The sequence below is a fragment of the Lygodium microphyllum genome, chromosome 30 (genome assembly GCF_053477565.2).
Source record: "Lygodium microphyllum isolate KBCC chromosome 30, Lygodium_microphyllum_v1.1.10, whole genome shotgun sequence".
Taxonomy (NCBI): domain Eukaryota; kingdom Viridiplantae; phylum Streptophyta; class Polypodiopsida; order Schizaeales; family Lygodiaceae; genus Lygodium; species Lygodium microphyllum.
The window spans coordinates 40,780,027-40,805,849 of NC_141164.1; positions in this window are offsets into that span (position 1 = coordinate 40,780,027).

A 25,823-nucleotide genomic window follows, 5' to 3' on the forward strand; every position below is an offset into this window, starting at 1 on the left:
AAGAATGGAGTAAACATGAAATTAGAGAAGAATTGAGATTTCTTTATTTCAAAACTAACTATAATAATGATGACTACTTCCATTTATACATTTCCACAGAGAAGCATAATTAGGGATCTAAAGAAATTCTAGATGATGAGCTTAAAGCTTGTTAGATGACTGGTGAGATAGTCAATATAACCACTATACCATATTTTTAAGCTTCATTAGTTGACCTAAGGATGTAGTAAGAAAATTTTATCTAGGCAAGGGACCCAAAATTAGTGCCTTCTATCTGGGCATTATACCCCAAATTAGTCTATGATAGCTCTTACACCCCCATGACTTGATACAGAGTGCCTCAAGTTACTACAAGCTTACTAGTCTATCTACCCTCTTGTAAGCTAGGCCCCATTGCTCGTGTGGTCTCCACCTTTAAGTTTTACTCATAGACACCATTTGTTCTAAAAATCTTTATACTTTTCCTTGTTTCACTTTCAACAAGCTAAAGCCATTCTTTAAACTTACCAAAAGATTAAGCCATCAAGGAATTACACTCATATTTTCCTACTATTGGTCATTAGCAACCAATATGCAATAGGAAGATTCCCATTTTGTTGGCATCTTACTATACAAGTCAACATACACTAACTATAGAGGAGACTTTGCTTTGTTCTTTCTTTCTTGTGGATATTTTTTTCTTTCCCATGATAAGGTTCATGTGGTTCCTTCATCTTTGCCATTGTTGAACATGAAAACCCACACCTTACTTGTACATATTCTTCAATACTCAAAATCTAATATGACCAAACCTTTCATGCCAAAGTTTGCTTGTGCCTACCCAAGGCATGGCTATAAGATCATTTAGCTCAAATATATTGTTCCTCCTTGGCATAGGTCAATATATGTACTCTTTTTTATTTTCTACTTGTTCTTTTTGAAGTGCTATATATAATCATTATATCAATCTTTTAGTGTTTCTTACGTGGGTTGAAGTACAAAGTTGTACATTGCTCATAAACCAAATTACATACACATTAGTGTGTATAAAATAATGAAGGAAGTTCAAGAATGGGTGAGGTGAATTATCTAGGTACCCTTTGGTTGAAGAATTTGTAGGGTTGCATCTTGACTACTTCTTCCTTGAATGATAATAGGGATTTGTGGTTTGGTTGAGAAAGACAAAGAGAAGTGGGTAGGGATTTGCCTCCTTCTAGTTATGACAGTGGCTTGAATAAGCAAGAGCCCTTCAACTCATTTCTTTATAGGTCTCTAACCTTTCTCCCCTACAACTTATCAAGTGTTCTTATCGCTTGGAGTTGTTAGATAAAATTGTAAGTATAGGATGTAGTTAACACACATTGATAAACTTACATGATATTCTGCTTTTTCTCATTTCTAACATTAATCTGGTTCTCATATATGTAGTTTTTCATGTTTTCAATGTGTTGTTTTATACTATTTGCAAGGATATCTTAGTTGCTTTCATTTATTTATATATTCATGATGGCATTTCAAACTATATTGCTAATTTATGTAGGGATTATATTGAAGCTCTACAAGTTTGTTCAACTTGCTTGATCTAATGCTCAATAGGGTTATGTATGTGACTGATTCACCAGTATCAATGGACTCGTAATATGACTTACAACAAGCATATCTTCTTTTGTAAGGATCTTATCTATCATTGGTAGTACAATAGCTCATCCATGAGGAAACTTCTCCCAATCCACTACCTCAATTATGGCCTCATTGGAAGCTCCACTATCTACAAGACCATAGCCTTGTGTGATTGGGTTTGTCATTATATTTTTGTAAAATAGTTTACCATTGAGACTACCATGTTTGCTTTACTAGATCTTCTGCCATGCTAAATGTACATTTCTTTATTACTCCAGCAAGGGTTTGATTTTTGAGAAGCAGATATTGCTTAGTTGTTTATTGCTAGAAGTCTCGAGTTTGTAATGATGTCCTTGAAATGTGGTAGCTTTCTTAGTTGGTTCTTCAAGGTCCTTTTTCTTATTCCTTGTGGTTTCTTTAAGTTTCTTGTTTGTTATAAAGTTTCCCCATTTGTTATGAAGTTGGTGATTTGTAGACATGGATTAAACCTCTTGTATATTTTCTCATGTCTCTCCAATACTTTTTTTCCACTTTTGCACTAGCAGTTAGCATTACCTTTGGTACTATATGGAGACCTACTTTCTTATCTTTTTCTCCTTCAATCGGTACCTTCATAGTCACTTTCTTCTCAACCACATGGCTAGTAACTTGAGAGGTCATTTCTCTAATTTTTGATAGTTAAATGGTGTGGTTGACTTTGTTGTGAATAATAGATTCTTGGTTTCTTTCCTTCTTGATGGTTGTTATGTGGGTTTCATCGTTTGTGAACACACACACACACACACACACACACACACACACACACACACACACACAAGAGAGAGAGAGAGAGAGAGAGAGAGAGAGAGAGAGAGAGAGAGAGAGAGAGAGAGAGAGAGAATGTTTGTGGTGCTCTCTTGTGAGAAACATCTTATTGTCTTATTAAGAATAAATAATAGGTATATACATATATAGTTAGGGCTACTGAATAAGATGGGTGGCTGGCCACATTGGGCTTCACCCCCAACAACCTCCCACTTAAAGGCACATTGGACTTTAAGAGAGACAAAACAATTAGAGAATGTGTGAGGTAAATACATGGGAGCTACCCTCATCCAATTCCCATCAACTCCCTAGAATGTGAAAACTTTTTGGAGGGCATGAGAAAGTTTTCAAGGTTATCATCAATATGAACTTTGACAAGCCCGACTCACTTGTCCTCAAGCACTTGATGAATGAGTGATATCTCACTTCTGCATGCTTAGTTTTCACATGAAACATAAACAAAATATTGTTTGCTAACATGATGGCACTCTGACTATCTCTATGCACCAATGGCATGTATTTAATTAGGCCCAAGTCTCCCACTAGATGAATAAGCCGTATGGCTTCTCTGCATACCTCTATGGATACAATATACTCAAAGTTAGTGGTAGATACTACCACAATTTCTACAACACAAACACAAGATTCTTTGCTAGCATGATAGCACTCTAACTATCTCTATGCAAAAATGACATGCATTTACTTAAGCCCAAGTCTCCCACTAGATGAATGAGCCATATGGCTTCTTTGCATGTCTCTATGGCTACAACATACTCAACAAGTGGTAGATAATGCCACAATTTCTATAGATGAGACATCCATGAGATTGCACCACAATATACTACTCCTCCCAAAGTGTATACATATATCTATTGTACCACTCAAGTATCTCAAGATGCCTTTCATTGCTTCTTTCCAATGCTTCTTTTTAGGATTTGACATGTAGCTTCTTGCTGCAAAAGCAATGTCCAAGAGCTTGGCAATCATAGCATACGTGAGACAACCCACACATGGTGAATATGAACCTTAGCCATTTTATCCCTCTCACGTCACTTTTGGGACAATTATCAGCACTAAGTTTCATATACGAAGGTAGCGGAGTACTAGTTGTCTCCCCCCTCCATATTGAAATGCTACAACACTTTGCTAAGATAATCCTTTTGAGATATGTAAAATAATATCTTTGTTCTATCCTTGATTATGAAAAGTCCAAAAATATACTTTTTGTGTCCCAATTCCTTTGTTTTAAAGGTTTCTAGGATTTGTATTCATTACTCCCACTGCAAAAGCAATGTCCAATTGATTGGCAATCATAGCATATCTGAGACTATCAACACATGATGAGCATAGAACCTTAGCCAATTTTAGCTCTCTCCTCATTGGATTTGGAACAATTATTAGTACTATGATTCACATATGGAGGCAATGGAGTGCTGATTGCCTCCCCTACTCCATATTGAAATGGTGTAGCACTTTGCTAACATAATCCTTTTGAGACATGCAAAGCAATCTCTTTGTTCTATCATTGATTATGCATATTCCAAAAATGTAATTTCCATGTCCCACATCCTTTTTTAAAAAGGTTTTCATTAACAATTTCTTTAGGACATTAATCTCATACTTGTTTTTTCCAACAATGAACATGTCATCCACATAACAATGTTGCGTTTCACTTCTTTTTTAGCCATGAGATTGTATAAAGGTGTCAAACTTATTGTACCATTCTCATGGGGCTTGCTTTAATCCATAAAAACTCTTTTTTAAGCTTATAAACAAGCTTTTCTTTGCCATGTTCCACAAAACCCTTTGGCTATTACATGTAGATCTCATCGTGAAGGTGATTGTGCAAAAGTGCTGCCTTGACATCCAGTTGTACAAGGCTCATGTCATCCTTAGCCACCAAGGCAAGCATAGTATAAAAAGTACTTAATTTCACCATAGGTGAAAAGGCCTCATTAGAGTCCATACATTTGTCTTGCTTAAACCTTTGGCCACTAACATTGCATTGCACTTTGGTTTAGCATCCCTTGTAATCTTTAACTTGTAGATCCACTTGGATGGGATCCTTTGGAAAAGTAACCAACTCCCAAGTCTAATTCTTCATAATGGAATTCATTTCAAACTGCATAGCTAGCTCCCACTTAAGCTTATCGTCACAAATCATGGCCCCTTTAAAACAAGATGGCTCCTTACAAACAATCAACATCACATAGTCAAGCCCAAGTTGAAATCTCTTAGGGGGACAAGAGATACCTATAGATCTGCATATCACAATGGTGTAACATGCCTATCTAACGCTCCTTGACGACACAATTTCGGTAGTCGACCTAGGAGACACCATCTGAAACACCTTTGAAATATCACGGACTTTGTTGCCTAGGATAATTTGATTCAACCTTGTAAGGGATCTTGTTTCCATGAGCATCGACCTAAAAATAAGGTTCCTAAACAATACTAAGATCACCTAACAATTTATTTAGCATCAGTCATGGCAATTGGTTATGCAAATTTATCGGGATCAAAATGGACATATGTCATACTTGGTTCAAAGAGGGTGAGAAAGTGTGTCAACCTCTCTGTCCATAAGACAAAGTCTCACCCTCACCCTGTAAAATTACATGGAATCAAGATCTATAGTAATTTTCCTACGACAGTCATCATCCAATCCCTCCTAGTTCCTCCTAGTCTATCATCCTCAAGGGAAATCCTCTTAGCTTATCGAGACCACCCAGCCAAGGACACAGCCAAGGATAGAGATCCGTCGAGGATATGACCTCCCACTTCCTTTTTATGATTGGATTTCCTAATTGTCTAATTACCTAGCATATTTAATTTGATGCATAAAAAGGTTCCTTAATTAACCAATTATGCACAAAGTTCCTTCAGTTAATTTATCACATGACATGAAAACAATTTGAGGACAATCTTTTTGAAAACAATTCTTTGTTTCAAATTGGGTAGATTGTTTTATTTCATCAGAGCAATCATCCATACATGACTTTGCCCAAAGTCAATTTCACCAATCTGCCCTTAACTTAGGAACTTTGAGGCTTCTAGGAAATCCATCTTGGGCTTTGGGGGGGTGGTGGTGGTGGTTAGACTAGTCTTTGATGTCCAATGGATTTATGGGGTCGGAGTCCCCCCTCACAGCCTTGTCATCTCCTAGCTAATGTCCAATCCATACCGAGAGATCTCTCATATCTAGAGCAAGTCTTGGTATCTAGAGCGGACAAGAATAGACCCTTTGGTGAAACACTCCCGCAACTAGCCTTAGGGAAGGCCCAATGCCTATATGAGCTCAACTTGGTTTGATATAAGCCCTAATTAGAATACACAAACAATATTTTTGAAAAGATACATGAAAGGAGAGAAGTGAAGAAACCAAGAGCATATGCACAAAATAATGGAGACAAGCACACAGAGAGATAGGGCTAAAATCTTATTCTTCTTCTTTCTTCTTTTTCTTCCACACAAAAGAACTATACCTATAACATGATAAAAGACTAATATGAAAGAACCAGAACATATGTACACGTGGTCACTAAGTATGAACCCACTAAAGAAAAAAGAGGTGGCACAATGAATGTGCACTAATCAAGGGTGGACTACATGGGTGCAGTCTAGCTGTAGAATCATTGGCATACCTCATGTCGATTACCTAAATGCCAATGAGTAATATCCTACCACATTACCAAGGCACATAGTGGATGTTAGCTCATATAGATCTCGACATCTCAATGTTCCTCCTTGAGCTCATCATGAGCTTGTGAACTCCAAGCATAGTCTTGAATCATTGAAGCTTCTAAACTCCCAAGTCCTTGATGAAAATGTCAACAACTTGATCCTCTGTGTGGTGCTAACATAAACCAAGTCAATATTATCTGCCAGAACCCACTCTTGAATGAGATGGTAATGGACCTCTATGTGTTTGGTTTGCACATGATACACTGGGTTCTTGGCCAATTGAATGCTACTAAGGTTATCACAGTAAATGATAACCTTCTCTACCTACATCCCCAAATCTCCAAGTAGCTTGTGTAGCCAAGCTACCTCACATGCTGCAATTGCGATACCTGTGTACTAGACAAGGCAACTATCTGTTGTTTCTTACTACTCCAAGCAATGGCAGCACTCCCAAAGGAAAATATAAAACCATTAGTAGACCTCCTGTCTAGAATACTACCAACCCAATTTGCATCTATATAACCATGCAAGTCCAATGGTATGCTCGTACCATAGAATAAGACATAATCCAAATTGGACTTGACATAGAGTAATGTGTGCAATGCTACATCTAAATGTGGCTTCCATGGAAGTTGCATAAATTGCCTCTCCAAACTAACTTTGTAGTTTAGGTTTGGCCTAGTCATCATCAAATAGATGAGGCTTGTCCACCACAATCTTCCAATACATAGTGATGTCCTTGATCAAGTCAACCTCATATGCACTGAGGTTAGCATTAATATCCAAAGGTATAGAAATAGACTTGCAATCAACCATACCATACATCTTTAACATATCCAATGCATATTGTCTTCGTGACAACCATATACCATTTGGAGTCTTAATTATCTCTATGTCAAGAAAATAGCATAGCTTCTCCCAAATCCTTCATCTCAAACTCAATCTTGAGGAGACCCTTCACATGGTCAATCTCTATTTCACTATCATCCGAAATGATCAAATCATCCATATATGGACTAATGACCACAATACCTGCATTACTCTCACATACATAGAGCGAGTGATCAACCTGTGCTTTATGAAATCCAATGTTGATAAGGTATTCTTTAATCCCATCATGCTATGCCTTGGGGGCTTGCTTTAGCCCATACAAGGCCTTAGAAAGCCTACATACATAATCTGGGTGCTGCACATAAACTTCCTTTTGTAACTTCCCCTGCAAGCTTCAATGAAGCTTCCATGGAAGCCATAGCAGCAACACCCTGTCAGCTTGAAGCTTTCATATCTCTCTCCACAGGCCAAATCTCTCTGAACTTCCATTTGGAGAACGTTTCTCTACTTCGAAATCTCTTTTATCAAACCTCAATCATCTGTGGATACCCCTCCTAAGAGGTATGTCTAATATGAAGAGTCACCAGAGCCACTATAGTGTCCCTTGAGAGCTCACTACTATCATTGTCACTGTAGTCTTCACTTCAAGTGTTCTTCAGCTACTTCTTTCGCTTCTTCGAGCAACCACTTCAAACCATCCAAAACCATTCAACATACTCTCAATTACTCCTCAAAAGACTTATTCACCATCTCAACCTCACCAATAGAAAGAAAACATATCAAAACATAGGCAAACCAATCCTAATAGAACCAAACATAGACTCATCACAAAACCCATAAGTACATCAAATCTCAACCAAAATCCATCATGACTCTCCTGAATATACCCAAAATATCCCAACACACTTCTAAAGTCATCAAAATTCAATCAACATACCCTCATATCAACCAAAAGCCATCCAAAAATCAACAAAAAATAGCTAAAAATATAGTCATTTTAGCACTCAACATATCCCCACACTTAATCTTAATCAGGCAGCATCCTTGCAACCTTAGAAAAGAAGAAGAGAAGATCAAAATACTAGCTCATCACTTTATCTTCATAATCAATCAATAAGCATTTAGGAATCAACCTTGGCCCCATCAACCTTCAAAAGAACTTGGATCTAGCAAACAAATTGACAAAAGGAAAACATCTTAAAGTATAGATCAATCCTTGATATGCCAACTAGAACCAAACAAATTGGATCTAGCAAATAGATTGACAAAAGGAAAACACCTTAAAGTATAGATCAATCCTTAATATGCCAACTAGAACCAAACAAATTAGTAAAGGATATAAGAGTTTTCTGCATTGCAACACATAGTCATCCAGACATTCTTTCATCGTCTCCTCTTGATAAGGATAATATACTCACAACAAACATATACAAAACATAGAACTCACAAATACACAACAAAATGTAGTTTGAATGGCACTAGTCCCAAAAAAATGGAGAGCTAAAAAGAAGGATATTTTTCATTAAAAATATGGTACATCTAAAGACTACACCATTGCTATGCATGATGAAGATATTTCTTCTTAAACTTCATTATAAGCTTGAAACGTTCTAGGATTTTTCTTTCATCCAAAAAATTAAGAGGTACATTTTGAAGGAATTGTAGACAACACATCCTTTCCAACAAGATAATGAATGTGGTAGGAAATGCCTATGAAAAGTAGTGCAGGACATCCGTTTGAGCAACAATCACATCATTATTAGGATTTATTGTCAAATTTGGAATGGTCTTTTGAGTGTTCAGATGGGATTGTTGATGCATGAAGGCAAGATACCAATAGAAATGTGCATCAAGATGTATAGAAGTATCTTCAGACTGAGTGTTCACATGAGAAAATTGAAGATATGAGTTTGAACATGTTAAAGAAGTCTCCCAGGACCTAGTAATGAGAGGCCAATTAACTACATGTCCTATCATAGAATCATGTAAAGTCCATTGTTGTCAACAAAGGATGTCAGTTTCAAATCCAAGAGTATCCAATACATATTGAGGCAAAAGATTGATATATTCCATAGGAGGTGGAAGAGGGATGAGGTTAGAACATTGAAGAGGTGGATATGACAGATCATAGAAAGATCCAAAGTTTAAGGATAATGATATTGGAAATGGAGGAAATAATACTAAAAAGGCTTTAGGTGATTTTTAACAAAAGGTGGAAGGAATAGGAGGAACAACAACAAGAGAAGGATCTATAGGAGGAGAAGTAGTAGTAAGATCAACAACAATAAAAGAGTGGGGAGTAAAAACTAGAATATGAGGGAATGAAGTAGGGGTAAAAGACAAAAGAAGAATGGAATCAGGATTAGTGGTAAGAAGATGAATATAAGAAGGAAGGTGAGCAACAATAAGGGAATAGGAAATAAGATCATGAGGATAAATAGAACAACAAAATTTAAAATTTTGGAAGAAGTCCTCAGTAAACAAGGGATTATCAGCAATGTGTTGTGACACTTTAGCACGCACCTGCTAGATATCAGACTTATAAAAATCACTCTATCGATAGCATGGACTCATGGTAGCATCATCCAAACGAGGATGCCAGCAATGCCTCTACACCATGATGTGCGTTGATGAAAATTTTGCAGACCATCCACGAGATCGAACTCCACAGAATGTACATACAATATAGCTTGCAAAACCACATCCCCCATATAAATATTCAAATCCTCCTCATCTAGAATTTGCAAGTCTCCTTTAATATAGATGAAAGAGAGAAATTTGACTTGAGGATCAAATAAGTAATCCAAGCCTTTGTCAAACACTAATTTAAGAAAATCACTTAACCAAAGATCCTGCCAACCACCCTCCTCTGGAGGTTGTAAATCCATATTTCTAAAAAAGATATATAAGGCCATCCTCTATTGATGATATTCAAGCCAAAAAGAGGGTGGAGGGGAAACAAGTTCATTTTAATGAGTAAAAGCTTCCTGCACACAATCCATACGATATTGTAACCTTTTCATCTTGGCAACAAACTTCATCACATAGCCTAGCAGCCTGTTCTTGCAAACTGTACAGCTCCTCCTTAGAAGGCACAACAGAAGGCATAATAGGAACAGGAGGGGAATAGAGGGTAACTATTTTTTATTGTAACTCATCAATATGCTTCTGGTGAGATTCCACAGTCACTTGGGCATGTTTCAATTCTCCCTCACAAACACTAAGCTTCATGGCCAAAGTAGGCATTTGTGCCAAAGCATCATCCTTCTCTTTAGTGATGGACACCTTTAACTTCCAGCTCTCTAATGGTAGCTTTTTGGAAAATCCATTACAACAGTAGCTCCTTGGATTTGCGTATGAATGTCACTGAGGGTAGACCTTTCTAAAGCCAAATCTTCTAAGGCCTTACTCAACTAACATGTCAAGGAATCCATCTTGTCTTGGAAAGAAGTAGAAACTCTTATGTGGGAAAACAAGGTGCCAGTAATCAACATTTGGAGGGATGAAGAGATATCTGAACCCAGTGTGCCTTCTCGTTGTATTGCAAACAAATTAAGGCAGGCAAGAAATGGGGGAAGGGAGCTACCTGACACCTTAGGTATCAGAATGTGTACCATAGGGTTTGGGACAGGAAGAAGATCAAAAGGACCCCATGTGCGGCGGTTCTTTTGAATGATCCTGATAGGGGGAAATATCTGCTAAATCAGAATGGGCTTGCATAGGAGGAGAAGGAACAGAAGGAGGAGACTATTGCAAAAGTGGAATGGGATTAGGCACAGGAATGCCACCTGGGGGAGGTGCCAATTGAATGATCTTTTGTAGAAAAACCCCATAGGAAACAGTACTGAGTTGAGCCTTCTTTACACAGTGAAAATGTTGATCCATTTTAGTCAATAGAAAGGTTGTCCACTTAAACTTAACCCCCTCACGGATTTTGACAAACACAGTGGAATAGTTCTCTTGACAAACACTTGGATGCAAGCTTGCCCGACATGAAGTCTTGGAGAAATTGGCATAATTGCTTCCTTAAGAGAGAGAGGAAGTATATGCCATTGATGCTCCTAAACTAGTGATAACCTTATTCTCTACCAAAGGAGTAGAGGTCTCCTTCTGCAACAAGGCAAAGATATCTATAGTGGATAATAAATAGTTACCACTAGGCATAGGGGAAGTTGCAAAAGATAGGAAAAAGGCCTTGTTGACAATAGCAGGGGATAAACAGAAGCAATGGCCATAAACCAAGCCCGAAAGCTTCATGTAAGTCTCTAGAAAAGAATAACATTGTTATAGAATCCGAGATACACGCTCAACTTTCTTATATACTTAAAATATATATGGCGAATATTATGTTGTCATAGAGGGAGAATAGATGAGAGAAAAGAAAGACGTAGAGAGAGAGGTAGAGAAATTGGCAACACACTAGGGACTGGAAGATGGGCCAGCCCCCCCCCCCCCCCCCCCCCCTTGCTTGTGGAGTTATATTAGTGACAAGGAACAAGCTCCTCCATTACACATAAGCCAGTTCTTACTTGTAGATCTTGGAAACAAGATCACGGTTCCTTGCACGGTATACAACCGACTAACACTTGCACAACTTGGAAGTTGGCACCTTTTGATCCTTCTTGAGTCTCCTTCTCTCCTACACAATACGTGTAGGGCTCTCCTCTTGGCGCTTGATTTCAGCAGAGCTTCCGCAGCACTTGCACCTTCTCTTCTCCTCTTGGAACTTGATTTTAGCAGAGCTTCCGCAGCACCTGCACCTTCTCTTCTCCTCTTGGAACTTGATTTCAACAGAGCTTCCGTGGCACTTGATTTTAGCAGGGCTTCCGCATCACTTGCATCTTCTCTTCTCCTCTTGGATACATGCAAAGTGATGCTTCCTTCACCTCTCTTTTACACCCAAGGAGAGCCTCCTCTTTTATAGGCTTTCAAGATCTTTTCTTCTTGGAGAGAGAGTTGAGTTGATCTTCATGCAAGATGTGGTTGTTTCACTCTGTAGAACTAATTTTGAGATATCTCTTTATGTGTTGTTTGGATGAAAAAACGTCCAGCACGAAAGTTGTAGATCTCACTGTTTATGATAACATTTGTGGCCCATTTTTAGAGATCGTTTTTCTATTGTGAGATATTTTAAAAATGGATTTTCCAAAAAAATAGCTTTTTAAACAATACTCTTAACTTGTGGTCCATGCAACCACCTTGAGTCATAGATAAGGAGACTTCATTAGATTGCCTTGGGCCTCAACCTTAAGATTGAATTCCACACAAAAGCTTGAGACCTTAGAAAGAGAAAATTACTTCTCTCCTCACTTCCAGAGGATCACGTCTCTCGTCTTTCTTAGTGAGAGAATTCCCTCTCTTGTCTTTCTTAATGAAATAAAAGACCTTAAACCTTGACTTGTAGGGGAGAGGATGACCCCAAATGAATGCAATGCTCATTACACACAAGTAAACATTCTAGCGTCCGTGGATGCACAGATAAATACATATGCACAATGCTAATGCACTTCCTCTTCTTAGAACTCAATCCATCTTCATTATGTGTAACTCCTTGGTTCTTGTGTACACTCTTATACTTGGTAGACACTTCTTTCCCCCTTCATAACTCGTACTGCCTGTACCAAACATCCCCGTCACAGTGCTTTGATCACTCCATTAAGAAATGTACTAGGAATATTGGTCTCTAAATGGTCTCATGGCCATGCTAGATCATCATCAACACTTAAAGAAAAGTGAGTCATTAATTTATTGACATGAATTTATTAAATAGAGAATGCGTAATAAGCAATCAATTTAGTGACAAACATAACTTCACATCCATTGGAGGGAATTTTAGAGGAATTTTAGGGCCACAAAGAGATGAAGACAAGCTTTACAAATGCAATCAGCATCTAATGGAAGGGAAAGATGCTAGATCACAAGCGTAGAAGGTGCAGAAGGTTCCGTTTAAACTATTTAAGCAAAAACACATAAAACTAATCAAACAAGGAGGGAATTCTTGCAAAACACCAATATACAAACCACAACTGAGATAGAAAAAACTTAAGGAAAGGAATAAGACGGTGAACACAACTAAACCAGACAACCCCAAGCAATCCATAGCCTTATGAAAAAAATTCTACATGGCCTATGCACATGTGCGATTGAAAGCTTCATGCTATGCAAACAAACATGCATCCTAATCCCCTATAATCAGGCAATCCAAATAAAATATACTCAATTTATACAGTACCCATGACTCGAACTTAAGCAAAGAGACTATAATAGACTCATGACAGAACCATTGACAATAGATAGGACTTGACTAGACTACCATTTGACTAATAAACCCCAACCCTGTAAGTGCATGTCGTCAACCTAAGGTGCGGTGATGTGGGTGGATGAGAACTACACGGATTCCTTTTATGGGTGAAAATTTTACTTTGCAATTTACTATTATTAAATTATCCATTAATGCATTTGGTCTCTACTAATGCAACTCCTTATTACAAATTATATGATGTTTGGTGCAAAGCACATACATGTGTAACAATGGGGGGTTTTATTTACAAATTAAATGTGTATGCCGCATGTGTGTACGTGCATTGTGGACCATCTCATGGGTAAATTTTAATTTACAAAATTATGTGGATTATTATGCCATGTGCTTGTGGAATGGTGGGGGTTCCTTTTATAAGTTAACGATCCATTGATTTTAATTTAAAATTTTATGGAGTGCACTCTGTTAATTTTGTGGGTGCAACAATCAAGTTAATTTTTTTCACAAATTACAATTGTATTATGGTGCATGTGAAGAAGGAAAAAGAAAATGAAACCTGATAGTGTGTATAAGGCACTATGTATATGGCACTTGCAAAGTCTAATGGCATAGTGGGGGAAAAATCTAGTAAAACTCCCACATCCAGAAAAAAAATACAAACAAGAGTGCAATAGGTCAATCATAGAGAGTCGACCGATTGGACAATGATTTTAAAGAAAAATGAGGGCTAATACCCATCATTCAAAACAATAAGAGAGTATTTTTTTGTGTGTGAGTTATGATTTATTTCTTTTTTTTAAATAGCATTTTGGTGTTCATGGTAAGTGTGTTTATGCTTTTTTTCTTTTGTTTCATTTTCGTTTTTGATTTTAAAAAAAAGTGTGATTGTACTGTCAATTTGTTTGTTTTTGTGGATTTGAAGCTATTTTATGGATTTTTCCATGAATTTGACCAATTTTTATTTTTCAATTTAAAAAAAAATATTTATTGAAATTTCACCTATTGGATGAGTTTTCCCAATTTTTGAAATTTTTTAGATTTTTCTATAAATCTTAAATAGTTTTTTCCATTTAATTTGATTTTTAAATGAATTTTGTACCTTTTATTGGTTTTTTGTTATTTTAAAATAATAAATAATGATTTGGATAAAAGATGGGTACCGATGACACGGTGTGTGAACAACAAGTTGCATGTAAACTACAGCAAATTTACTGCTTGAAAAGACCACACACGTCCTTGCCCATGAATGGGGGCGGCTTAGATGGCATACACTCACGAACCAAAAGATCCGCTTGCGAATGACCATGAAAGAACAAACGTGCACGATCCACACGAACAAGGCGTGCACAAACAGAAAGAAAAAGCTTAGCATGGAGAAAAAACCGTGGAAGGTGCATGATCCCATATGCAAATAGGTGGGGAGTGGAAATTTTATTTATTTATTTATTTATTTAAAAGGCAAGGGAAATTGGGTTTGGGCGGGCACGAAATTTGGGGAGGGGTGGAAAGGGTTTTGGGAGGGGGTGGAAGTGGGTATGGGTGGGTGGGAGGAGGGTTGGTTAGGGTCAAGTAGGCTAGTGGGTGGGTGGCATGAGGGTTGGGTATAGGGCCGAGCACGAGGAGAGGGAGGGTTGGTAGATGGGAGGAGAGGGAGGGTAGGAAGATGGGAGGGTATCGCTGGTGGAGGTGGAGAGAGGAGGAAATTGTTGGAGGGGGTGAAGATTGTAGGCAAGGCTAGGGGAGGAGGGTTGGCGAGAGAGGGAGAGCCCAGGAGGAGGAGGGGTAGAAGTAAGAAAAGGAGGAGGAGAGGGAGGAGAGGAAGGAGGATGAAAGGGAGAGAGAGGAGGGAGGGTATGGTGGAGAGAGAGAGAGAGAGAGAGAGAGAGAGAGAGAGAGAGAGAGAGAGAGAGAGAGAGAGGTACGAGAGTGGAGTTAAAAAAAATAATAACTTTTAAAAGGTTGTGTTGTGTTTTTTTGTAAAAAAACATAAAAAAATAAGTGTGCCGCTGTCTTGTGCACCAACGTGGGGTGGGGGTAAAAAAATTTACAATAATGGGATTGGACGAGAGTGGGAGAAGCAGGCGTGGACTGCAGGTGACACGGTGGACACCCCGACATGCAAGACAAGGCGAAAATCGACTTTCACATGGAAGAAGGACAAAAAAGTAGACGAAAATACAAAAACATTTAATAAGATAAAATTTGTTGATCAAAATGAAGTGTAAAAAAATGAAAAATGTCCAAATGCAAAGGTGTCACATATCCCTATCAAGTTAAAACACAATTCCAACACAAATAGGGCACATTTACATGGAAACAAACAAAAAAATAAAAAATGGTAATAAAAACTTAATGACAAAAAATTAAAAAGTTAGAACTGAATCCAGTGAGAAGGAAAAATGTTAGGATTGATGAGTTGGATAGGGCTATCAAATCGAAACATGGTTCCAAAGACAAATGGGATTGTTGCACATAAAAACTATAAAAACATACATGAAAATCCAAAAACGAAGATACATTAGGGGAGTTTTGAGGTCTAGAAAATGCCCTGTAAGAGATCCTAGAGAGAGAAAACAGTTTAAGAAATAAAATCATTTTATAGAGTTTTTAAAAGGTGTATATTTTGGTAAGTTAAAATATCAAAATTCGTTAATAAGTCATTGTTGTGATATTCTCGTGGTCACATCAAACCTAGAAATCTAGGTCGCCATAAAGTTGGCAAGGTTGTCATAATGAAGATCTTACCTCTCCTCATTAAAGTGAAAAGTAATATTCAATTTGAATTTTGGTGGATACTCGATTGACTCCCTCCATCGTTTCTCTCTTCTTTTTTTCTCCTCCTTAGTAGTCTCTTATTTGTTTTTGTTCTTGCTTCTAATCATATCCTTAGCTATGGATCAATCACCCAATGATCTCTGTAACTCAGCTACGGATCAATCATCCAATGATCTCTGTAGCTTTCATAAAAGACCTCTCTATCATCTTCATATTGAGTTGGATAGTGAGTATGAACCAATAAGAAAGAGAACAAAATCTATCACAGTTACAGAGTCTATGAAACATATACTGAGGTTTGAAGGAAAGAAGAATATCGATCTTTGGTTAGATGGAAAGCTATATCCCAAAGATCCTAGCAGAAATAGTACTCCTCCTTTCTATAATAGCTCATCATTAATGAGGTTTATTGGTGATGGCTACAATGGATTTTTAGGTTATACACTTAATCTTGTTGCAGAAAAGGATATCCTTGGACTAGAGAATCATCTTTTGATGAAACACAATATAGAGTTGTTGCAGAAGCTCGAGGATTGTCAATAAAAAATTCATTCATTGGAAAAGCGTATCAAAGCTTATCAACGAAAGCAAACTTTATTAGGCCTTCGAAATCGACAAAGAGCTCTTAAAAATATTGAGGATCTCAAACGAGGAGGAGGAGGCTGTGGTAAAAAAATCCAAGCAGCAAGGTATATTTTTTTTCACTTGAAAAATCTTAAATATGGCTTTATTTAAATTACTTGCATTGATTTGTAATGTTAATTTTGCTTAGATCTCTTCTGCAACCGAATGTAAGTGAAAGAGATTCTTTAAAAGTAGCTAAGTTTTATTATCATCTTCTTCCTTCAGTAGTTTCAAAGGATATTTTGGAGAAGAAGAAATTTAAAAAGGCAAAGAAACAATGCTTGGGGTCATTTGTAAAGGATCATTCTTTGGATTCTGAGTTAGTACAGAAGACACCGGATAGAATTGGTATCAATCGAGATGCTTATATGCAACTTTTCCAGCTTTTACAATCAAATATGAAGCAAGGACAGGTACGCAATTGCATACTTCCGAAGCCATTTGTGGTTAGGACTATCAGACAGAGAGTTAATAACAAAGTGATGGGGATTCTAGGTGAGCCTTTTCATATCAAGGCTAGCTTTAAGGGCAAGAAAAAGGAGGTTACATTCAATGAATTTAACAATATTTTCCTTGACTTGCCCACCCTACAATGCTTAATGATAAAATTTTATGACTTGTCAGTAGCAGAGGCACAGGGAGTGGCTAGATTTGTGATTAAACTTGATGAAAGTGAGATTCTGAAATGTAAAAAATTGGAGAGAATCTCTATCACCTTGATGAATAGAGCACTTTCGTCAGGTCATTGCAATCACTCAACATTATTTAGTGTTCAATCTGAATATACCATCTGGTGGCTAGGAGCATTTGAGGTAGATACTGAGAATTTTGATATACTATATTGGGTTTTTCATCAAACATCAATACCTAATGTTATTCAAAGGCAACAAGCAGGAGAAGAGCTATTTGTTGAAGGATTTGGGAACTACAGGATTGAGTGGCACATAGTTGGTGATCTAAAGACACTTAAATGTATGTATAATGTATCAAAGGGAGCCAACTCGAGATCTCCTTGCTTATACTGCATGTCACCAGCCTGCAGAGTTAAACTCAAGCAATTGGAATAGAGCTCCCTCTAGGCACAATAAGGATCCACAGTTTAAACCAGTCTTGGACATTCCTTTAGTGAATGCCCATATTTGTACACTTCATACACTTTACAGGATAATTGAAAAGCTTGTTCATCTCTATATAGGATTTGCATGGAAGCTGAAGCCATTATCAACTAGAACAGATGCTATAACAAAGGTTGAAAAAGTTCTCTCTGCAATTGGTTTGCATGGTGGCAATGTTGTTATTGAACCAGATCTTCAGAAGTCTAAGGATGGTAATTGTGTCTCAAAAAAACCATCTATTGGTGGAGTGAAGGCTAGAAGGTTTCTAGGCTTTCATGGGAGACTTGGCAATATAAACTCGAGAAATGGTGGCTCAACTATTAAATTTAATCAGTGGAAATCCCTACATAATGCAGTTAAGGATCACACTGATCATGGACAAGCTCAGAATAGAAAAGCTAAAGTTTGGGAAACACTAGACAAAGTGTTTTTTTATTGTGATAAGACTGAATGGAATGATGATGATCTCAAAGACTTTAAAAACCAATTGAACCTTTTCAAAAAGGCAATGACAGAAGCTTGGGGTGATCAACACTTTACTCACTATATGGTAAGAAGTTTGTATATGTTTGTTTCTTCATTGTCAAACTCATATAATGTTTTTTAATAACTTTCTTTATTTGTTGATCATGCAGCATATTCTATACAACCATGCTCCATACTTTATTAAACAATATGGATCTCTATCTATTTGGTCAACCCAAGGTATGGAAAAATCACATTATCAAGCAAGAACAAAATATTTCATACACACAAGACATGGAGGTGGAAGACACAAAGCCAACAGTTTATTAGAGGTCTTTCAATGGTTCTATCGACAAATTTGGCATAAATTCAAGCTTAAAGATACAACCACATCAAGTAATACATCATCTTTAGCAAGGACTATACAAATTGTTACCCAAAGAAGAAAAGATAGATATTTAAATTCTTGTGCAAAGCAAAGATTTACAGAATGGTTACAAACCAAACAAAGAGTTGGGAAAAGATGGGTTTCAAGAAACCCTTAATCTTTGGCATCTTCTAGTCTGATTGTGTTGCAGAAGAGTTCTTAGTTTCAGGCACCTCAACAGGGCCTTCAGAGGAGTCCTTGGTTTCAGGTAGCTCGACAGGGCCTCTAGAGGAATCTTTTGTTTCATCCCACTCAATAAGATATCTGTATTTCAAAAACTCCTGTTTCTGATAGCCTGGAAGAAGCTTCAAATTCTTACTATCTATAGGAGCCAAGAACTCCAAAATATCTAGCTCTAGATCCACTATATCCAGGCATGAAGCCAAAAACTCTTATGGCTTCTTCCTTCTCCACTAAAATGATCTTGTCCAAACCTCTGTTGAAAACTTGAGATCCAATTACCTTTGAGATAGCTCTCAAAGCCATCATTGGTAGACTTGGAGAGCTTGACAATCTACTATGATATATTACAATTGTTTGATTGTTTAAGTTTCCAATATAATGGCCAAGGCTTTGATTTTTTCCAAGCTTCATTGGCCTAGAGCCCTTGGCCCTTCCAAGAAAGTTGTCCAGATCTTCAATCTCAATCTACACAACAAACCACAACAGTACAAGATATAATATATTTATCTATAATGCATAATAAAATCTAACATAAACTCAATGTGTAACTTCAAATTATATTTCATACCTTAGGGTCTTCGTCTTCTTCAAGAAGACTATCATCATAAAGATTTATTCAACTCTTGGGCTTCTCATCTGATGGAGACTTCAATCTCTCTTCATACCCTACATCATCAATATGAAGTTTCTTCTGGACTTGCAATAACTCTTCTTCTGTAGGTAGCCCCCCCTTTTCGTATTCTATGATCTGATTAATACATGTATGTAAGACTATAGAGCTGTCTTGGAAATTCTCTCCCTCAACATCAAGACTTGCTAGTGGTTCTTGTTCATAACCTATAAAATTCATGTCATTTTTGCCCCAACCTGCAAGGATTGCTAAGTAATAATCTTCTCTAAGATCAAAAAGATGTTGAATATCATTTAGCAACACATATCTCTTCCTGTTGATAAGATAAGTGGAAAATGTTGGAACACATGCAGGAGAACCTTCTTCATTAACCTGTGCACTTGGCTCGATCTCCTTTTCTTCCACCATTGTGATATTGTCACTCTTGAACAAACCTACATCAAAACCTTGGACAAGTTGATTCTCAACATCTTCTTGTAACATCTCCTCCTTCTCTTCGACCTCCTTATCCATACTTGCAATATCCTCTAGCTTTCCCTATTGGTCTATATCTGGAGAAGAATTTTCCATGTACTGAAGATACACAACAAATCCAACGTCCTTGTGGATCAGAAGGCATTGGTGTTGATACCTGTGGAAAGGGCAACATGTTTCTCTCTTTCTGAATTCCTCATCAATGAGGTTGAACCTGCCTAGCAAAGCTGACCTGGATGTACTGGTGGCTCCCATGACATCAGTATAATGAACAAATCCATTGACTTCCAAACCTTGCACATGTCTATCATAAAAACATATGTACTCCTTAAGTTTATCTTCAAGATCCTCCAATAACTCCTTCAAATCAAAAGGAACATTGAAAATTTCCCTGATATAGCTAAACTTGGAAGAATTTCCAGTGGTATGTAAGAAATCAAAGAGCCTATCATCAGAAGTCTCCATTAGCTCCTTCTCATCCATTCCTTCCAGAGATAGCTTCCTCTTTGTCATCTTGACTAGGAAAAGATTTATCCCTAAAAACAAAGCAGAATGGCAACAATATCCAATAAAACAAGATGGAACCATGGAAAGAGGCCCCAAAATTGCATTTTTCAAGACAAAAAATCAAAAAAGGAGAAAATTTTTTAGTTGACCGGTGAAAAGCGAAAATAAAGGTGTTCAAGGTAAATGCCGGTGAAGAAATCGCGTTTCACCGGACACTACTTGAAGACAAAAATTATTTCAATATCTCACTGGTGAAACGCGATACTTAGCAAAATACCACTAATAGAGACATTATTTCGCATTTCACCGGTCAAAAGATGCAAAATAAGAAGAGAAACATGAACTCTGAATTAATTCTATTGAAACATAGAAATTTATGATAAAATCCTTTCTGGAAAAGCTATGCTCCTTTCAAAAGATACAAAGCACATAACATCTGTAATTTTTCAAGTGTTATTAAAAATTCTTTCTATATTAATCAAATTGATTTTGTTAAAAAACTTGTAATAATTTTTTTTTGTTACCTATCAAAGATTGTTGAACTGCTCTTCACACAGGAAGCAAGGACCTTGAAGGGAAGTCGAGACGAAATTTCGGGAGAAAGGAAGACAATGTCGGAGAAATGGCTTTGAAAAGCTTTTATATTGACTATTAAGCATGTGGTGATAGTTCCAACGAAAAAGTTTGTGTAATGATGGAAAAATAAACAGGACCACAAATTTGGATGAAATTTCCAATATTTTTGCATGCACGAAATACCTCAGAATACGTGCACACGTGTCTCACTTAATACACTGTATCAAATTCCTTAGAAGACGTGCGCACTCCCTTTTTTCGAGAATACCTCACACGTGTGTTACTTAACACTTTGCCAAGTAATGCTTGTACCATCGATGAAAAAATTCTAGTAAGCGAGAATACGTCACACGTGTGTTACTTAACACTTTGTAAAGAATGTTGAGTCCAGTGCAAGTTCACCACCTTCGCCTTTCACCGCATTTCCAGCAAGTAGAAAACATTCCTACTCTGCCTTTGTCTTTGGTGTTCCTTCCAATCTCTACGCATTTCACCACTTCCCTAATAAAGGAAACCTTCGAGCACATTCTCGTCATCAGGCTGTGGTTGTGAAGAACATATTCGCGTTTCACCAAACCTGTTGACAAATTTGGTTCTAAAGGGATTTTTCCCAGCAAAGCTCCAAAGAAGGTATGGTTTTTTGCATCCTCCTTTTCAATAACAGGCTCCATTTAATGCATTTTTTAAATACTTTTCCTTAATCTTTTATATTATTATGAGCTTATCAGCACTACAAAAGAAAATTTTCCATAGTGTGAGCATTCCTTAATGTTGTGGAGATTTAAGGCAATCCTTCAAACTTTTTCCTTAATTCTGTGGATATTTTATGTAATTTTAAAAGCATTCCTTAGATCAAAGATTTTTTTTTAAAATTTTGTTGATTACTTTGCTATTTATGAGTTGTCCGGTGAAACGCGAAAAGAACGTGCTTCACGGAGGCCTCCTGTTTGAAATTCATGTTTCGCTGGACACAATGGACAAGAAGTCCGGTGAAACGCGAAAAGAAGCAGTTGCAAGGAGACGCCTTGCTTGACACTCGCGTTTCACTGGACATGCTGGAGAAAAAGTCAGCTGAAACATGAAAATGACATGCAGCATGGATACCTCTTGTCTGAAACTCATGTTTTGCTAGACATGCTGGAGAAGAAGTAACATGTCTTTTTTTGGCAGATGGCTAGGACTAAGGCAACAGCAAGGAAGGAGAAGATTGATCCTAGCGGCTTAACATCAAAGATTCATCAATCTTCAAAGCCTCAGAAGCTCTCTAGAAAGTCAAAGCCAAAGAGAAAGTTTTCTCAAAATGCCAGGTGCCTAAGGGAGATTAGGAAGGCAATAAAGGCTCTTGACAATGCAATTCCAAAGTTGTCTTTTCAGAGGCTTGTCAGGGAGATTTGTGGCAAATATAGTTTGGATAGTTTTAGATGGACAAGAACAGCCCTTAATTGTATACAAGAAGCCACATATGATTTTTTAGTTGAGTTTTTTCAAGATGCCTATATTTGTGCTGCTCATGCTCATAGGCTCACACTCATGGATAAGGACATGGTAATTCTTAGGAGGCTAAGATATAGATTTTCAAAGGTCCTTGAGCCAATTCCCCTCACTGATGTGAAGACATTTAATATCCTTAATGTGCCCCCAGCTAGGAGAAAGAAATATGATTCTGGTCTTAGGGTTGAGGATGTCACCCATGAGAGGGATACAAGACAACATGAAAAAGAGGAGAAAGCTAAAGAGGAACAGGCAGATAAATGGAGAGAGTATATGAGACAAAGGGCTGAAGAAAGGGAAGCAGAGCAACTAGAGTCCTTTGAAAATGAGCTGGCCACCCTTCTTGAAGCAGCTAATCCAAAAGGATTCACTATGTTTTGTTTCTTACCTGGTGACTTAGGCAAAAGAACTGAGGTTATCTCTTTGATGCTGCATGTGTTCAGATTCTTAAGGATAAAAGAAGAGAAGTAAATGACAGTATTATTCTTGTTGGACTAAGGTATATCCACCCATAATTACTTATACTTTTTGATATTTTTTTAACAATAAGATTTTTCTTGTTTATACTCACTATTTCTATGCCTTTTCTAGGTGTATAATGCATGAGTTTCCTTTGGATATGCAAGAAAAAATTGAGGTTCTTGATCCATCTATCTCATTCTTTATGAGGAACGAGCTTGATACAAGTTTTGTTGAGCACTGGTTCAATCTGATTGACTTCGATACTTTGGAGCTCCTTATAATTCCATACAATGAAAAGTAAGTGATTCAATATTCTATTAGAGTTTTTGTGATTTTATCCTACTAATTTGTTGAGATAAGATTGCTTTTAGTTCTCATTGGAGCTTGATTGCAATAGACCTTGTCCATCCGTCCTCTTTATAGTTTTACTTTGTGTTGGTGGTTGTAGTGTCCCCATCAGGATGATAGCCATTCATGTGGCTGGAGGGTGATTGCAAATGCTAGAAGAATGGTTAACTTTGTTTATCTTAATGATGATAAACATGTAAAGGTAATATGAAAGATGCTAAACTTTAAGATAGATATTAATTGCAAATAGTCCATTGATGATAAAAATATAGTCTATTGTAAGAACAATAATGAACTAAAACTCTTTTTTCTATAAATGTGTGACAGTTTTCGAAGGATTGCTATGCATCTGAGCATGTTTGGTACGTCAGAGCAAAGCTCTTGAAGTATATAATGGTCAATTGTATACAACCAACAACAGAGATTGGTGGGGATTTGCACCATGAAGGAGATGCGGTGCCTATAACCACGGAAGGCGAAGCCACAGCTTCAACACCTTCTATACCCAAGACATCAAAGAAAGGCAAAAGGACTCCTAGAAAGGATAGTTCTCCAAAAAATAAATAGCTTTGCCATATCGCCTTGTAAGCCTTCATATATAGAAATTTTCCCTTCAGCCCTTGTATCTCATAGAGATGGCAGATAGACATCTGCTACAAAATTTGTACATATATTCTATATTGATAGTAAAGATATCTTTTCTTGAACGTCCTTGCAATGTATATTATTTTCTCTCCTTTTCGATATCTACAAAAAATAAATTACAAATGTTTGTTAGTTAGGAAGTGAGATCTTGATATACATCTAAGTAGATATAATATGATGTGAAAACTTACTCGTTTTTTGTCAAGTTAGAATACAAAGGAGCATGGTAGTTCAATGTCTTCATTTTGTAAATCCATCCTCACTTGATGTAGCGTACATGATTTTCTGATATTTAAGATTGCAATAATAACCTCGTTGAACCAAATATCAAGATCCACTATAGGATCTTTGCTGAAATCATTAAGATTCTGGTCTAAAGCAACTATACTACTACCAATAAAATGCCATCGACTATAGTAAAAGGTAAGGATAAAATTTTGAGTAGCAATCATATATTTACAAGCTATAGAGTCTTGATCTATATTACATATAATTTTTCCTTTTGTCATCGTATCCCATCCTTCATCAACAAATTGTATGATATGATCATATGTTAGTCTTTTCACTGAAAGCATGGTTTTTGTTATTCTTATCTCCATATTAGAGAAGAAATCAATAAATATATTAATAGGCATAAACAAAGTAACTTTGCTTAGCCTACTTGAGATATTAGATTTTAGTGCTTTCTGGATCTCAGAAAATATCTTACATCTATAGCCCTTACTAGTAGCTGGACTTGGCAAAGGCCACTCAAAGCTTGAAAAATCTGGCAAAGGAAGGAGGCTTATTGATCCCCATTGGCAACGCCGCATAGGAATAACATAAGAATGGTCATAAAAGAATATTCCATTCTCTGCAAGCTCTGTCTTCTTTCTGCCTCTATACATTTCTTCTCCAATTGAACCATGTATAACATCAATAACATTAATAATAGACTCCACTGGTTGCCATTCCTCAAGATTAGAGGGATAGACATCTACAAGACAAACAAATATTATAATGGAAAAACCTAAACCATGTTTAAGAAAGGAAAAACTTTAAGAATCAAATTCTTACAATTTGGTCTATGCATTGGAAGCTTTGAAGATCCAAGTTTCAAACACAGCTCTCTATGCATGAACACATGTTGCACTAGTACCTCTTTGATGCTATTCTTATTTGCTCTAAGCTTAAAATCTTGGATTTTGCCCTTCCAAGTAGAGATAAACGAGCTCTCATGTCTTTGCCTTTTTCCACGTTTTTCTTGTTGCATGGTGATCCAACTACCTTTGCAAATGATAGTAGGAATCCATCTCCCATCAATTTGGAATGAGTTAAATACTGATATGGATGTGATTTGGGAGCTTGGACGCCTTGTTGAAGGTCGAATTTCTGTATCCATGGTAGAAGAGAGAGAGACATGCACATAGAGAGAGAGAGAGAGAGAGAGAGAGAGAGAGAGAGAGAGAGAGAGAGAGAGAGAGAGAGAGAGAGAGAGAGAGAGAGAGAGAGAGAGAGAGAGAGAGAGAGAGAGAGAGAGGACTAGGCTACCATAACAGAGGGAAAAACAATAGAGGAATAAAAGAAAGGAGGAAAAAAATTGAGCGCCATGCTTTTCACTAATTTGAATTTCGATTACATCAGTCATTATCATTAATCTAGAAACATCATTAAATAAAAGTAGCCGAGACTCTATGCCATAAATGCAAAAGATGTCATAATCACGAATATAAGAGACTAAAAATAGATAATAAAAATATAAATTCGTAATATTATTATATTTATATATTTTTGTAAAATAATTTTTTAATTTTTTAAAAATAGAAGTTCTGTTATGGAGGCTTTGCTCTTATTGGTCTAGAGCACTCGTTCTCCACATCCTAAAATGCATTTTCGAGACCTCAAAAATCCCCTAATGAATGCGAGGCAATTCACTAGGCAAAA